The 16,224-nt window shown below is 39.7% G+C and overlaps 1 pseudogene across 1 annotated transcript; it reads left to right on the forward strand.

Annotated features, from left to right (window-relative positions):
• Nucleotides 1-2,486: 2,486 nt before the first annotated feature.
• Nucleotides 2,487-13,989, forward strand: LOC103268744 (annotated as a pseudogene). The gene is made up of 2 exons (XR_504839.1): nt 2,487-2,506; nt 13,538-13,989. The product of XR_504839.1 is annotated as a 60S ribosomal protein L23-like (transcript).
• The last annotated feature ends 2,235 nt before the right edge of the window (nt 13,990-16,224 follow it).

Consider the following 16,224-nt stretch of genomic DNA (forward strand, 5'->3'; position numbering starts at 1 on the left):
AAAAAAAAAAAAAAAAGAAATCAAAGATGACACAAAAAATGGAAAAATATTCCATGCTCATGGGTTGAAAGAATCAACATTGTTAAGATGTCCATCCTACCCAAGGTAATCTACAGATATAACACAATACCCCTTAAATTACCAGCAGCATTCTTCTCAGACCTGGAAATAATACAGGAATTTATATGGAAACAAATGACCACGAATAGCCAAAATAATCCTCAGCAAAAAAACAAAACCAAAAAAAAACACAAAGCGGAAGGTATCACACTCCCAGACTTTAAACTTTATTATAAAACTACAATAATCAAAACAGTCTGGTATTGGTACAAGAACAGGCATATAGACCAATGGAACAGGATAGAGATTCCAGAAGCACAACCTCAATTTCTCAACCAGCTTATCTTCGACAAAACCTCCACCACCAACCACTGGGGAGAGAAGAATCTATTCAGTAAATGGTGCTGGGAAAACTGGCTGACCACATGCACAAGACCCCTACCTATCACCATACACAAAAATCAACTAAATGGATCAAAGACCTAAATGTAAAATCTCAAACTATAAGAACCTCAGAAAAAGCAGGAGACACCCTTATGGAAATTAGAACTGGCAACCAATTCCTGATCAAAACTCCAAGTGCCCATGCCATAAGAAGCAAGATAGACAAGTGGGACCTCATCAAATTGACAAGCTTCTGCAAAACCAAAGAAACCATCAAGAGGGCAGGGAAACAGCCCACAGACAGGGAAAAAATATTTTCCAACTGTATATCTGACAAAGACCTAACATCTAGGATCTGCAAGGATCTCAAATGTGCCAAAAAGAAAAAGACAACCCTATTAAAAAGAGGGCAAAATGTATGAATAGACACTTCTCAAAAGAAGACATATAAGCAGGTACATGAAAAAATGCTCAGCCTCATCATCAAAGAAATGCAAATTAAAACACACTGAGCTAACCTAACTCCAGTCAGGATGGCCATCATCAATAACTCAAAAAACAGCAGATGCTGAAGAGGATGCAGGAAAAAGGGAATACTTCCACAGAGTTAGTAGGAGTGTAAACTAATACAACCTCTGTGGAAAACAGTTTGGCAATTTCTAAAAGATCTAAAAATTGACCTTCTATATGACCCTACAATCCCCCTACTGGAAATACATCCAGAGGAACTCAAATCACTCTATGAAAAAGATACCTGCACACGTGTGTTTATTGCAGCATTGTTCACAATAGCAAAAAAACATGGAAACAACCATGCTACTCATCAAAAGAGGACTGGATAAAAAATGTGGTACATGTACACAATGGAATATTATGCAGCCATAAAGAAGGACAAAATCATGAACTTCACAGCAACCTGGATGGACTTAGAGTCTATAATACTAAGTGATATATCACAGTAACAAAGAACTGAGTATCGCATGTTCTCACTCATAAGAAGACCTTGAACAATTATTGTACTACTATAAGAAAAGAATTGGCAGTAGTGGGAAACTGCCGGGGGTGGGGGAGTACCGGGGAGAAGAGGTGGGATTGGTAGTAGTGGGAAACTGCTGGTGGGGTTACCTGCAAAATGAACATTTGTATAGCTAACCCTGAATTATACCTCCACATCTTTAAAATTAAAAATTAAAAAGATAAAAATAAAAAAAAGATCATCTTTATTTTCCCACCTTTTAGAAAGTGGGGACATAAAGATATTCAGGGACATTTCCAGAATTTTTGAAGCGTAAAAGGGTTGCCTACTAGATCAGATTTTCTCACATGTCAAGGATGAAGACTGCTACCCAATCCAATACCTCAGAATAAAAATTATCACTGGGCGTCAAGAAAACTTTGTCAATATGAAGGGATATGGGAATGGCATAGCATTGTCTAATATCAACCCTCATTTCTTTTTTTTTTTTTTTTTTGAGTTGGAGTCTCACTCTGTCTCCCAGACTGGAGTGCAGTGGCTGCTCCCAGTCACAACCTCCACCTGCTGGACTCCAGTGATCCTTCCACTCAGCCTTCCAAGCAGCTGGAACTACAGGCGCAGGATACCACACCCGGCTAATTTTTGATTTATTGTAGAGATGAGGTCTCTCCAAGTTGCCCAGGTGGGTCTCAAATCTGCGGGCTCTGACAATTCACTCACCTCGGCCTTCCAAAGCACAGGATTACAGGCTGAGCCACCAAGCCGGGCAGCTCTCATTTCTTGATTGTTTAGGCTATTGTTGGAATGAAGAGGTGGCAGTGGTTGAAAACTTACAATTAACCAGTGCCAACCTCAGATTCTACCCTTGGTACTGAGGATCTGCCCCTTAACTTCATGATCCCCCAGGAGATCATTAGAGATGTGTGTCCAGATAAGCTATAGAGATTACAAGCGGACAACAACAAACATGAGAATGGAGTAGTGATCAAAGTTCCCTTGGGAAAGAAATCTAATTTCTCTCCTGAGAAACAGAAAAACTGTGGCAGAGATTAGGATTTTGCCAAAAATGGGCATCCGAAGAAAGAGGTATCTGCTCAATAAGGCCTTTTGTTTAAACGAAGTAGCTCATCTAAAGACAGGTAAAATTAATTTGTTATGCCTGAATATGCCTAGGGAAGTAACCAAAGCCATAATAATGTTCTTGGGCTTCAAGGATCGTGACTTTTCTTGGTGTCACTCTCATTTTTTTATATTAAATTAATCCAAGTCTTGGAATAACACTCTGTACAGAAGTCAAAAAAGACAGAAAAGGTAATAAATAACTGATGCAGCCTCTGATATCATGTTAAATCTCTAATGTTCAAAAAAGTTTTCTCCTTTGATACACAGTAAGTCCAAGTATGTGTCATAAGATTTGCCACATTTGCTCAAGGCATGAAATTCTGGAAAGAAAAATTAAAATGAAAAGAACAACTCCTTATGTTGAGATTATGATCTTACATGTGCCCTCTGCCAAAACTACATTATATGCAGTGATTTCATGAGATGTAGTAACATTAAATTCTTCACTCTGCAATGCAGGTATGAGTTATGTAAAAATCTAAACAAAATATCCTTGGCCTCAAATGTTCCTATAAAGAGCGTTTGAGAAGAAATGTATTTCCACTTGCTTTTCTAAGTATGACAAATCTGCATATAGAAACACTTCTAGAGTTGAAGCCAAGAACTAGGCCTAAGGTATGGCTCAATCACTTTCTGATAGTTAGCATTTATTGGGAGCTTACTATGCACCAAACATTACATAAGATGCTTTACTTTGATTAACAAATATAATCTTCACCTTACCTGATGAGGTGCCTACTGATGCCATCCTCATTTTGATGAGGAAACCGGGGCACAGCGGGCAAGTTATAGAGCTTGCCTGTGATTATATTACCACCATGAATCAAACAAAGGTAGTGCTCCACCAAGAGTCCATGCTTTTAATCAATGTTTTATAAATGAATAACCTTGAGCCTTTTACTTCCTAAGGCTCAGATAACTTATCTCTAACATGAGGATAATAAAAATTATCCTACCTATTTTCCTAGGTCATTCTGAGAACTAAATGAGATCATTATATGCAGAAGCCCCAGTAAAAAGTTATAAATCATGACAGTCTGGTTTCTTTCCTCATCTTCAGAAATGAGCAAGCTGAACCCTAAGTAAAATTCTGAAATAGATGTTCAACAGAAAGGTTTATACTTAGCAAATTACCTGTCACTAACCTTACAACATTGTAATACTTTGAAACTGGTTTTGCTATCCTTCTGGTAGAAAATATAGTGAACCATGTGGAAAGCAAAGTAGTCAGAGATGAGGGTCCCACACTGGTTTCAGCCCTTATCAACTCATATTCACTCTCCCTTCAAATTTCCCATCTGTAAAATTTGATTCTCCATCTCACAAGTTATTGAAGTAATTACTTTATGCCTGCATATACTTTGTAAACTACCAAACAAGAAGTTTGTATCACTGCCATGTCAAAGAAGAAGAATGTGACTTGACACTTAACCAGGAGAAGGAGAAAGAAAGAACATCACTGGCAGGGAGCTAGTCCCAGTGGTCACAGTGCCTTAAAGGTTGTAGAGAAACTGACTTTGCTGAATGTAGGTAGGTTTGTGTGTACAGGGAGAGGGTCCTCTGTTGTTTCAGTCGTGGTTGGCTGGGGCTATTTCCTTGACTTGAGTTGCATCCTTCCACGTGAAAACTATGTGTTCATTAATCCTTTCATTCAGTAACCAAAATATCTGTTGAGCTTCTATTGTGTGCCTGGAATTGTATTCATTGTGTTAAGCACTGGGGATGCAACAGTAATGAAAATAGAGTCCCTGTTCTTGTAGAATTTACATTCTAGAGAGGGAGATGTGTAACAAACAAAACATTAAACTAAATGATTCTAACATGGGATAAGTGCTAAAAGGGAATTAACAGTGACAGATGAGATGATGGCACAGGGGAGACCCACCTCTGGTGAGCAGTAGCAAGAGTGGGGATGCCCAAGGTGGGGAAGGAGAAACAGACTTGAGGCATCCTTTAAAGGCAGAATTGACATACTTCATGATGAGGGATGAGGATAAAGAAAGGACTATGTCGCCATTTTCTTAGATGTGAAAAATTGAAAGAGGGGTTTGTGGAAGTTGGGTATCATTTAGAATATGTTAATTTTGAAGAGCCTACAAGACACTCAAATGTGAAGTTGAATGTATGGCATAGAACACAAAGGAAAGTTCTTGTTTAAGAAAAAAATGGGGTGTCGTGCACTTATAGACAGAACTTAAAATCATATTGACATTTCGATTAATATCAGAAGTCTGAAAAATCTTCAAGAATAGATTTTTTTAAGTCCTTATTAGTGAAATTTCATGAAGACCATATGTTTAAAAAAAAAAAAAAATCCCAGCCAGAAATTGAGAGGGAATTCTTAAATCCCTGAAAATCATGCCAGTGGAGTTATCTGCTACTCTCGTGGGAACACAGTTAATGAAATAAGATTGGACTTGAACCAAAATGAACCTAGGCTTGAATTCCAGTTCTGCAATTGCTAATAATGTAGCCTTAAGAAAGTGTATTTAGCCTTTTGGTCCTCTGTTTAATTATCTATGCAATGAAAATAAAAAATAACTTGAAAGTCGTGAAAAATGTAAATAACATCTGCAAAAAGTGTCTAGCACAGGATAGTATTCATAAACAGTAGTGACATTCAACTTATCCTCTTCTTTTCACAGTAAAATGTCTTAAAAGACACAGCCTCTGCTTCTAGGCCTCCTCCTCTCCTGAATTCATGCCAATCAGGTTTCCCATCCCTTGTACCACTGGTTCTGCTCTTGTCAAAGTCACCAGTGGTGTTGAAACTGTCTTCAATTTACACCACTTCTCAGCAGCATTTACCCCAGTTGATCACTGTTCCCTCTAGTTTTCTCCTCTTGGCTTCCATGATACAATTACCATCCCTATTTTCCACATATGCCACAGAAAAATCCATGTCAGTCTCTTTTGCTGAACCCTTTCCTCCTGCTCAAATGCTAAATATTGGAGAATGTAGGCCGTGTCCTGGTGCCCCATCTTTGTGTCATCATCACTCTCCCCATAGGTAACATTATCTAGTTCTATAGTTTTGATAACCTCTATCAAATCCCAAGTGTACATCTTTCCCTGGACTCCAAATGAATCTATTCAACAGCCTATTTGACATCATCATATGACAAGCACCTGAAGTTTAACAAATAAAAATAGAACTGTTGACCCTCGGCCTCTACTTCTCAAATCTTCTACCATCTCAGTAAATGGCATCATCTTCCACTCAGTAGTACTTAAACAAACTCCTACCCATCAGCCCATACTGTTAACTCTGTTCCTAAAATATATCCACAATCTCTTTCATTTCTGCTTCCAAACCCCAAAACTCGGCCACCATCGTTTCTCACCTGCTGAAGTGATTTCCAGCCTTCCACGATAATCCATTCTTCTATACCAGCCAGAGTAAACCATAAATCAGATCATGTCCCTTACATACCTAAAGTCTTTCCATGTTTTTTGTTGCACTTAGAATGAAATCCAAGTTGTTCACCACAGTTCATCAGTGACTGAGTCTCAGTCTCTCTTCAAGCCATCTCATTCCATTCACTCCCTCCAGCTCATACCCTTCCTCCTCACCACCCCTCCTTTTTTCCTTTAAACTTGTTTCCTCTGCGGGAACTAGTTGTTTTCTCTGCCTGGAATTCTCTGCTCCAGATCTTTCCATGGGTTATTCCATTCTCGACATTTTCAGAGAGGCCCTCCCTGGTCATCTAGTCTATGTTAGCACCCACCCTCTCAATGATGCTGTCACATAACCCTGTTTCACTTTCATTTTATTATTTATAGTTACTTGAAATTACCTTGTTTTCTGTGTGTTTACTTCTGTATTATTTGTCTCTCCTCCTGATTTTTCACTCGTTTCTGTATAGCACCAAGACAGAGCCTGACACACAATCAACATTCAAAAAATATTTGTCAAATGAATGAATGAATGAATGTACAGTAATTGTTAATCCCTTGCCTATGTGCCAGGCTGAGACATGGGTGATGTGGAATGCCACACTCCATTTGGTTCAGTTTTTGCTGCTTGGCCAGCTCCTTCTGCTTTTCCCAAATGCCTCCTTTTCTCCTTATCTGCTTCCAACCACATTTAAATGTCAGTGTTTCCCAAGGTTCAACAGGTTGTTAAAATTATTTTAGTCATCTCCTATTTCTCTCTCATCTCTGCCCATGTCTACCACATTTCCTCAGGCCCTCACATTCTTTTGCTTTGACTTCTTAAACAGTCTGCCAGTTGTCTCCCTTTCTCCAGCTTCACCCTTTCTAAAACCAACATTCAATTCTAAATAAACACACACTTGCAGTTGACCACCTCCAGAGTTTCCACTTTTTAAACAGTCTGAAGTAAGGCTGGAAAAGGCCCTCGGTATTGAGGCCCCTGCCTCTGTGATCATAGTTTACAGCTCCTCCACATCCACCCTTGCTCCAGCCATTCCAAACTAACTTCCACATGTCCTCTTTTTCACCTCTTAGCTCTGATACAGACTGTTCCTTGGGTTAGACATGCCTTTCCATCAGTCACTACCCCTTACATCTGTATGTTAAGCTCACACGCTCAATACCCAACTCAAGAATCCCCTTTTCTTCTAAATATTCTCCAATCTACCAGGTGCCACATGGGCTCTGTTTTTTTGTGCTACCACTTTAATACATACCTTTGTCATTTTCCTTTTCAAACTATATGACAATTATTTAGTAGCTCGATACCATATTTTAAGCTCCTTGATGACAGAAAATATATTTTATCCTTGCATTCTAGCACTCTGCCTGGAATTTGTTACTAATAAACACTTGTTGAAGGAGAAAATAAATGGGCAAACGCACACAACCCTTCATCAGATATGCATTATAAATAATAAATTGTGTTTCCAAATAATCATTTTTAGGGTATGCTCATGGATAGGAAGAATCAACATTGTTAAGACGTCCATCCTACCCAAGGCAATCCACAGATTCAACGCAATACCCATTAAATTACCAACATCATTCTTCTTAGACCTGGAAATGACAATACAGAAATTCATATGGAAACTTAACCATGAACAGCCAAAACAATCCTTAGTAAAAGAAACAAAGCAGGAGTATCACACTTCCAGACTTCAAACTTTACTATAAGACTACAATAATCAAAACAGCCTGTTATTGGTACAAGAGCAAGCATGTGGACCAATGGAACAGGATAGAAATTTTGGAAGCAAAAGCCTCAATTTCTCAACCAACTCACCTTTGACAAAGCCTCCAACAATAACCACTGGGGAGAGGAGAACCTATTCAGTAAATGGTGCTGGGAAAACTGGCTGACCACATGCAGAAGATTGAAACAGGACCCCTATCTATCACCACACACAAAAATTAACTCTAAATGGATCAAAGACCTAAATGAAAAACCTCAAACAATAAGAATCTTAGAAAATGCAGGAGACACCCTTTTGTAAATTGGAGGCAACCAATTTCTGATCAAAACCCCAAGTGCCCATGCCATAAGAGATAAGATAGACAAGTGAGACCTCATCAAACTGACAAACTTCTGCAAAGCAAAAGAAACCACCAAGAGAACGGGGAGACAGTCCACAGAATGGAAAAACATATTTGCCAACTGTATATCTGACAAAGGCCTAACATCCAACATCTACAAGGAACTCAAGTGTGCCGAAAGGAAACAAACAAATAGACCCATTAAAAAGTGGGCAAAAGACATGAACAGACACTTCTCAAAAGACACACACACAGCCAACAGACAAATGAAGAAGTTCTCAGCATCATTAGTCATCAGAGAAATACAAATCAAAACCACATTGAGATACTACCTAACCCCCCTCAAGAATGGCCATTAATAAAACAAACCACAACAGATACTGCTGAGGATGTAGAGATAAAGGAATGCTTCTACACTGCTGGTGGGAATGCAAACTAGCATAACCTCTTTGGAAAACAGTGTGGCAATTTCTGAAAGAACTAGAAATTGACTTTCCATATGACCCAGCAATCCCCCTATTGGGAATATACCCAGAGGAAATCAAATCATTCTACAAAAAAGATACCTGCACATACATTTTTGTTGCATCACTATTCACAATAGCAAAAACATGGAACCAACCGTGCTGCCCATCAAAACTGGACTGGGTAAAAAAAATGTGGTACATATACACAGAGGAATATTATGCAGTCATAAAGAAGGTCAAACATATGGACTTCGCAGCAACTTGGATGGATTTAGAGTCGATCATACTCCATGATCTATCACAGAAACAAAGAACAGAGTACCATATGTTCTCGCTCAAGCGGACCTTAAACAATTACCATAATACTATAAGAAAGAGATTGGAAGTGGGAAACTGCCAGGGGAGATGAAAGCACACTTTATCAACAAGGGTACTTGTATAACGAACATTTGTATACCTAACCCTGAATTGTATACCACATCTTTAAAATTTAAAAAAATTTTTTTAATGAAATGACACCATTTGGGGAAGCATTTGTCATCTCCTTCCACTCTTCTGTGTGTCATTTTGAAAAAATTCAGTTAACAAAATCCTTTACTTTGCATGCATCTTATCATTGCTTTATTTAAAACAAAAAATGGCCAGAAGTCTGTTTATTAAGAGAGTTCCAGGTTATTTGGGAATTCCTGAACCGAACACACAAATCAGTTCTTTCCATAGTCCTTGGAAACAGAGCATCTGAGCAGATGCCAAAGGAAAGGGAGATGGTGTTCTTTGGGTGGGTTCTGAAAATACTGTGGATGCTGATAAGTGCTAGAACTGTTGGACAGCAGAGGCAGTGCTCACAGTGGAAGTGCACTATAAATACAGCCCTATTTTCTGGGCAGGGGGTAAGGGGAAGGAGAGGCTTTTATTCCCTAAAAATACCTGAAAGACTAAAGGAGGATATATGTCTCAAATGTAGCATAAAACCTCTTCTGTACAAAGTAAATAAACAAAAGTATCTTCCCCACTGCTGCTTAAGATCTGTTCTTTCCACCATTAAAGTTGGCATATTATCTTTCTAAAATTTCTGTTAAAAAGTACCCAGGAGGGCTTCTCTCATGCAAAAATTAATACTCATTACTCTGTTGGCTGGTTGGTTTGTCTGATTTTCTTTTCTTTTCTTTAAGTTTCTCTGATTTTCAAAGTGAGAGCAGCACCCAAGAGGCAAGAGTGATAAGAAACAGGAAGTTGGAGCTAGAAAAAGAAGTCTGGGTTCCTCCGGGTATATTCCCAATAGAGAATTTGCTGGGTCATATGAAAGGTCAATTTCAAGTTCTTTCAGAAATCACCACACTGTCTTCCAAAGAGGTTGTACTAATTCGCATTCCCACCAACAGTGTAGAAGCATTCTTTTTTCTTTGCATCCTCGCCAGCATTGTTGTTGTTTATTTTATTAATGATGGCCATTCTTACTGGGATTAGGTGGTATCTCAATGTGGTTTTAATTTGCATTTCTCTGATGATGAGTGAAGCTGAGCACTTTTTCATGTGTCTGTTGACTGCCCGTATATCTTCATCTGAGAAGTGTCTATTCATGTCTTTTGCCCACTTTTTAAAGGGGCTGTTTGATTTTTTCCTTTCAGCACATTTGAATTCCTTGTAGAAAGCACTCTACAAAAAAGATACCTCCACACGTAGTTTGTTGCAGCTCTATTCACAATAGCAAGAACATGGAACCAACCATGCTGCCCATCAAAGCTGGGTTGGATTTAAAAAATGTGGTACATATACACAATGGAATATTACGCAGTCATAAAGAAGGACAAATATATGAACTTTGCAGCAACTTGGATGGATTTGGAGTCGATCATACTCAGTGATTTATCACAGAAACAAAGAACAGTGTACCATATATTCTCACTCATAAATGGACCCTGAACAATTATAATGCTATTAGAAAGGGATTGGTAGTAGTGGTAAACTGCCCGGGGGGTGGGTAGGATTGGCAGTTGAGGGAAACTGCTAGGGGAGGGAGGGGCATACCTCACCAACAAGGGTAACTGCATAATCAACGTTTGTATACCTAACCCAGAATTGTACCCCACATCTTTAAAATAAAAAACATTAAAAAATAAAATAAATAAAAAGAAAAAAGAAAAAGAAGTCTGAAAAGGAAAGGATAGGACTTAAGGCAAAATTCAGTCTGTTTTTGACTAAGGCAGGTTTTGATTTTTAGAGACGCAGAGATGAAAAATTGCAAATGAAGAAACCAGAGCTGTCGCTTCCTAACAGACACCCTGAGTTAGGATTGACCTCAATAGTCTCTGGGGCTTAAGACAATTTTCCATCCCCCTCAAAAAAGCTTTGTTTTGTGCTTGCTTACCTTCCAGTAACAAAGTGAGGACTCCTGAGTTAATGACCTGCAAAAGCACTGAAGATTGAAGGTGATAGAACTCCTAGCTTGGAGTTCATTTATAGTGCCTTAGGTGAGAACTGATGTAATGAGACCACCCCATATTTTCATTTTTAATGAAAGTGTGAGAAAATCTGAGAAAACCAAGTACTCCTAAAATGTCAGAACTAGGAGGAAAACTCACAGTGTCTTTTATAAAATGAAAATTTCTGTAAATGATTGTACTGGATAACAATATTAAATCCATCCTGCATCTGGCAAAAATAACTTTATCTGCTGTAACAGCTTTTGCTGTTCTGTCTTTAATTTCTCCATTTTTTGCTTTCTACATTGCCGTTTGTTTCTACCTCAAGGGTGAGCAGTCTTCAATGGTCCATTCTAATGTACCTACTATTTTGAACTTGTAAAATTTCCCATTGATCTCATACTGTTCTTTCTGGAATCTGTTGGCTGCAGGGGTTCATTCTGCTATGATAATAGTAAGTACAAGTGCTTCTGTGTTTGTCTTGTTTCTTGTTTTTTCACAAGAAAAATATTTCATTTCTGTGGGTTTTACTAAACCATGCATCTAGGTCCAGGGCAAAAAATAAACAAGATAGTTTTAAGAAATATAAAGTAATTTAGCAGATCCCTAAAGAAAAATTAAAACTTGATATTTCTTTGGTGGATTCTAGAAATATCCACCAAACAAGATGAGCCCGGAGCATCTTTTAGTGCCAGAAAGAAATGGATAAAATACAGACATATACACAATGATGAGGTGCACAAAACCTAACTCAGTGTTCTCAGTGGTCAAAGCAGATACAATCTGAGCAACAAAATAAAGTATCAGACTAGCAGAGAAAAAAGAATGCTCCTACACTGAGGGGAAGGCAAGCTAGTTCAATCCCTGTGGAAAGCAGTTTGGAGACTTCTCAAAGAACTAAAAGTAGATTTATCATTCAACCCAGCAATCCTACTAGTGGGCTATCAGTACTGGGCTACCCAAAGAAGGGCACATCACTCTACCAAAAAGACATCTGTACTTGCACGTTTATCGCAGTGCTAGCCAGAGTAGCAAAACCATGAACCAACTTAAGTGTCCAGCAATGGTGGATTGACTAAAGAAAATGTGGTACATATGCTACACAGCCGTAAAAAAGAACAAAATCACATTCTTTGTGGGAACATGGATGCAGCTAGAGACTATCATCTTAAGCAAATTATCACAGAAACAGAAGACTGGATACTACATGTTCTTCCTTATAAATGGGAGCTAAACACTGAACACACACAGGTATAAGGATGGGAACAACAGACACTGTGGTACTCCTAAGTGGGGAGGGAGGGAGGAAGGGTGGTAAGGGTTGAAAAACTACTGACTGGGTACAACGTCTACCACCTGAGTAATGAGCTCAATAAAAGTCCAAATCTCACCATCACACAACATACCTATGTAACAAACTTGCCCATGTACCCCTTGAATCTAAAAAAATAAATTTTAAAAATCTGAGAGGCCGAGGCAAGAGAATTGCCTGAGCCCAGGGGTCCGAGAGCAGCCTGGGCAACTTGGTGAGACTTCATCTCTACAATAAATTAAAAATTAGCTGGGCGAGGTGGCATGCACCTATAGTTCCAGCTACTTGGAAGGCTGAGGTGGAAGGATCGTCGGAGCCCAGCAGGTCGAGGCTGCAGTGGTTGTGAGCATGCCACTGCACTCCAGCCTGCATGACAGAGGAGACGTCAACTCAAAAAAGAAAAAAATTAAAAAATTAAATACACATGGGAAAAATAAAATACAAGTAGGCATAAATCAATATTAATATAAATAAATGAATAAATAAATGAGGGAGAAGGGACAAACCTCCCAAGCAGAAGAATTTCAAAAAATTTGCATAACTGCTCCTGCCTCAAAGAAGTGGAGCATAAGTCCCCACTCTCCAAGTATAATTTGAGCATAGGAACTTCCTTCCAAAGGACACAGTCATGGAAAGGGGAAAGAAAGAACTTTATAGCAGAGAAACCTGACAAACACTACCTCGGCTTGGTGATCGACGTCAGCATCAACAGTGACAAGTTATGTTGATAGGATGTACCCTTGATATGACGTGGTAAAAATAGCACTTTACCTCTGTAGTCTTCCTCCTGAAAACACATAACCCCAGTCTAATCATGGGGAGAATATCAGGCAAATCCCCATTGAGGAACAGTTTACAAAATATCTAACCTGTATTCCTCCAAACAATTAAGGTCGCCGGGCACGGTGGCTCAAGCCTGTAATCCCAGCACTTTGGGAGGCCGAGGCAAGAGGATAGCCTGAGCCCAGGGATTTGAGACCAGCCTGAGCAACTTGGTGAGATTTCATCTCTACAATAAATAAATAAATAAAATAGCCGGGCATGGTGGCACCCGCCTGTAGTTCCAGCTACTTGTAAGGTTGAGGTGGATCGCCTGAGCCCAGCAGGTCAAGACTGCGATGACTGTGAGTGTGCCACTGCACTCCAGCCTGGGCGAGAGAGGGAGACTCTGACTCAAAAAAACAACAAAAAAAATTAAGGTCATCAAGAACAATGGAAGTCTGAAAAACTGTCACAGCCAAGGAGACATGAGGACTAAATATAATGTGGTATCCTGGATGAGATCCTGGAACATAAAAAATAACATTCCATAAAAACCAAGGAAGCCTCTTTGTCTCTTTCCGGCATTCAAGATATCGAAGCGAGGACGTGGTGGGTCCTCCGGTGCGAAATTCCGGATTTCCCTGGGTCTTCCGGTAGGCGCTGAAATCAACAGTGCTGACAATCCAGGAGCCAAAAATGTGTATATCGTCTCCGTGAAGGGGATCAAGGGACGGCTGAACAGATTTCCCCGCTGCTGGTATGGGTGACATGGTGATGGCCCCAGTCAAGAAAGGCAAACCAGAGCTCAGAGAGAAGGTGCATCCAGCAGTGGTCATTCAACAATGAAAGTCATACCGGAGAAAAGACGGCGTGTTCCTTTATTTTGAAGGTAACACAGGGGTCATAGTTAATAAAGGCTAGACAGAGGGTTCTGCCATTACAGAACCAGTTGCAAAGGAGTGTGAAGACTTAAGGCCCAGGATTGCGTCCAATGCCGGCAGCATTGCATGAGTCTTCCGTGTATTTGTAAAATTTATAAAACCATTAAAAAGTACCTTCGCCCCCCCCCCAAAAAAAAAAAACCCAAAGAAATCTGAATAAACTATGGGCTTTAGTTAACAATATATCGATTCTGTTTTAGCAATTGTGACCAATGTAGAGTACTAATGCAAGAGTTAATAGTATGGGAAACTGGGTGTGGGGTATGTGAAAGCACCCTATATTACTCAATTTTTCTGTAAACCTAAAACTTTTCTAAAATAAAAGTGTCATTTAAAAAAAGTTATCTACCTATGTATTTTTTCCTTGCTGACCTCTCCTGGGCATTATATCACTCAGGGTCCTTTGTGAAATATTTATTGAAAAATAAATCTAAACTGGGGAGAGTAACATGTCAGCACAGCTTCATCTTATACATTATTTCCCTTATCTGATTACTTCAGGCCCCAGCTTGTGCTCTGTAGCTTTCTCAAAAGGCCCTAAGTAATGGCAAGGGCTCCCCTAATTCATATGCCTCTGTTTCCCACCCAGGTGTGTATAATCTTTAGGTCAGTCTCAAGACAGCAGCAGGTGACAGCAGCAGGTGAATGACGCTACATGGCTTTCTCTCTTTTTTTTTTTTTTTTTGAGTCAGGGTCTTACTTTGTTGCATAGGAGTGCAGTGGTGAAATCACAGCTCACCACAGCCTCTATTTTCCTGGGCTCAGGAGATCCTTCCACCTCAGTCTCCCAGGTAGCTGGGACTAGAGACATGTACGACTACACCCGGCTAATTTTTTAATTTTTTTAGTGACAAGTTCTCACTATGTTGCCTAGACTGGTCTCAAACTTCTGGACTCAAGCAATCCTCCTGCCTCAGCCTCCTAAAGTGCTGGGATTACAAGCATGAACCACCATGCCCAGCTTCACATGGCAATTTTACTGGAAGACTAACTGCTGTCACCTGCTGCTGTCTTGAGACTGACCTAAAGATTATACACACCTGGGTAGGAAACAGAGGCATATGAATTAGGGGAGCCCTTACCATTACTTTGGGGGTGGGAGGTAGAGGGATGAGTTAGTGCTTAGGTTTAAAAATGCACCATAGAATACAAATTTCAAAGCAATGTAGCACTGCCATATATGACCCACTTATTTTTTATAGATTGAGTACATGATACACATATGAATATAGGCTGGACGTGATGGCTCATGTCTTTAATTCCAGCGCTTTGTGAGACTGAGGCAGGAGGATCCCTTGAGCCCAGAAGTTCATGGTTACAGTGAACCATGATCACACTACTTCATTCCAGACTGGGAGACAGAGCAAGACCCTATCTCTAGAAAAAAAAATGATAATAACACAAATATAAATATATATGCATACATATTACTGATTTTCATGGATGTTGCTGCGATTAATAAAACATACTCACATGCATCAGAAGAGGACAGCTCTGTGAAGGAAACATTCCATCTACTGTCTCAGTCCAAGTCCTGGCCATGTAACCCCTTTCTCTACCTTCATCTTCCATCTTGGCTCGGGCACTAATTGCCAGTATCTCTTGCACCCGAGTTCCCCCTATCTGAATATGACTTAGTCCTTTCCACCCCTCAACAGCAATCCAGTCTGGGTGACAGAGTGAAACTCCAACTCAAACAAACAAAACCAAAACAAAAAAAATCTTCTGATTCTAACATGCACCTAGGTTTGAGAACCAGCGAACTCAGACTGAACTTCTGGAGGGTAGAGATGGTCACCTTCTTCTCTTTGTTCATACAGCTCATTTCCTAACACGTGGTGATTGATAAGTGTCTGGTGATATTTGATGCTCTTGTTCCCCAGCATCTGCCCAGCAGCCATGCTTCCTGTCCCCACTGCTCAGAATTGACAACCTCAAGGGCACCTGTCTATTCACACTCATTCCAGCTGAGTTCTGGTGTCAGAGCTCTGTTTTTAGGTTCTGCTGCTTTTGGTTTCTGAAGAAATTAAATAAGTACTTGATTATCCCAACTTCAATGAGAATTTATTTTGAAAAGTTGTCCAGCCTTTTTAGCCTGCCTAAAAGCCTGACACAAGCTCAGACTTCTCAAAACATTTATGCCCTGATATGACTGCTTTTCTCTCATGGCTAGGCCCATAGAACATACAAAAAGAAGGGGGACAGAGAAGATGAGAATATATTAGTTTCCCAGCACTTTGTGGTAACAAAGTACCACAATCTGCTGGCTTAAACAACAGAAATGTATTCTCTCATAGTTCTAGAG

The sequence above is a fragment of the Carlito syrichta genome, unplaced genomic scaffold, assembly GCF_000164805.1.
Source record: "Carlito syrichta isolate Samal-C Ts95f unplaced genomic scaffold, Tarsius_syrichta-2.0.1 Scaffold308881, whole genome shotgun sequence".
In the NCBI taxonomy this organism is placed as follows: Eukaryota; Metazoa; Chordata; class Mammalia; order Primates; family Tarsiidae; genus Carlito; species Carlito syrichta.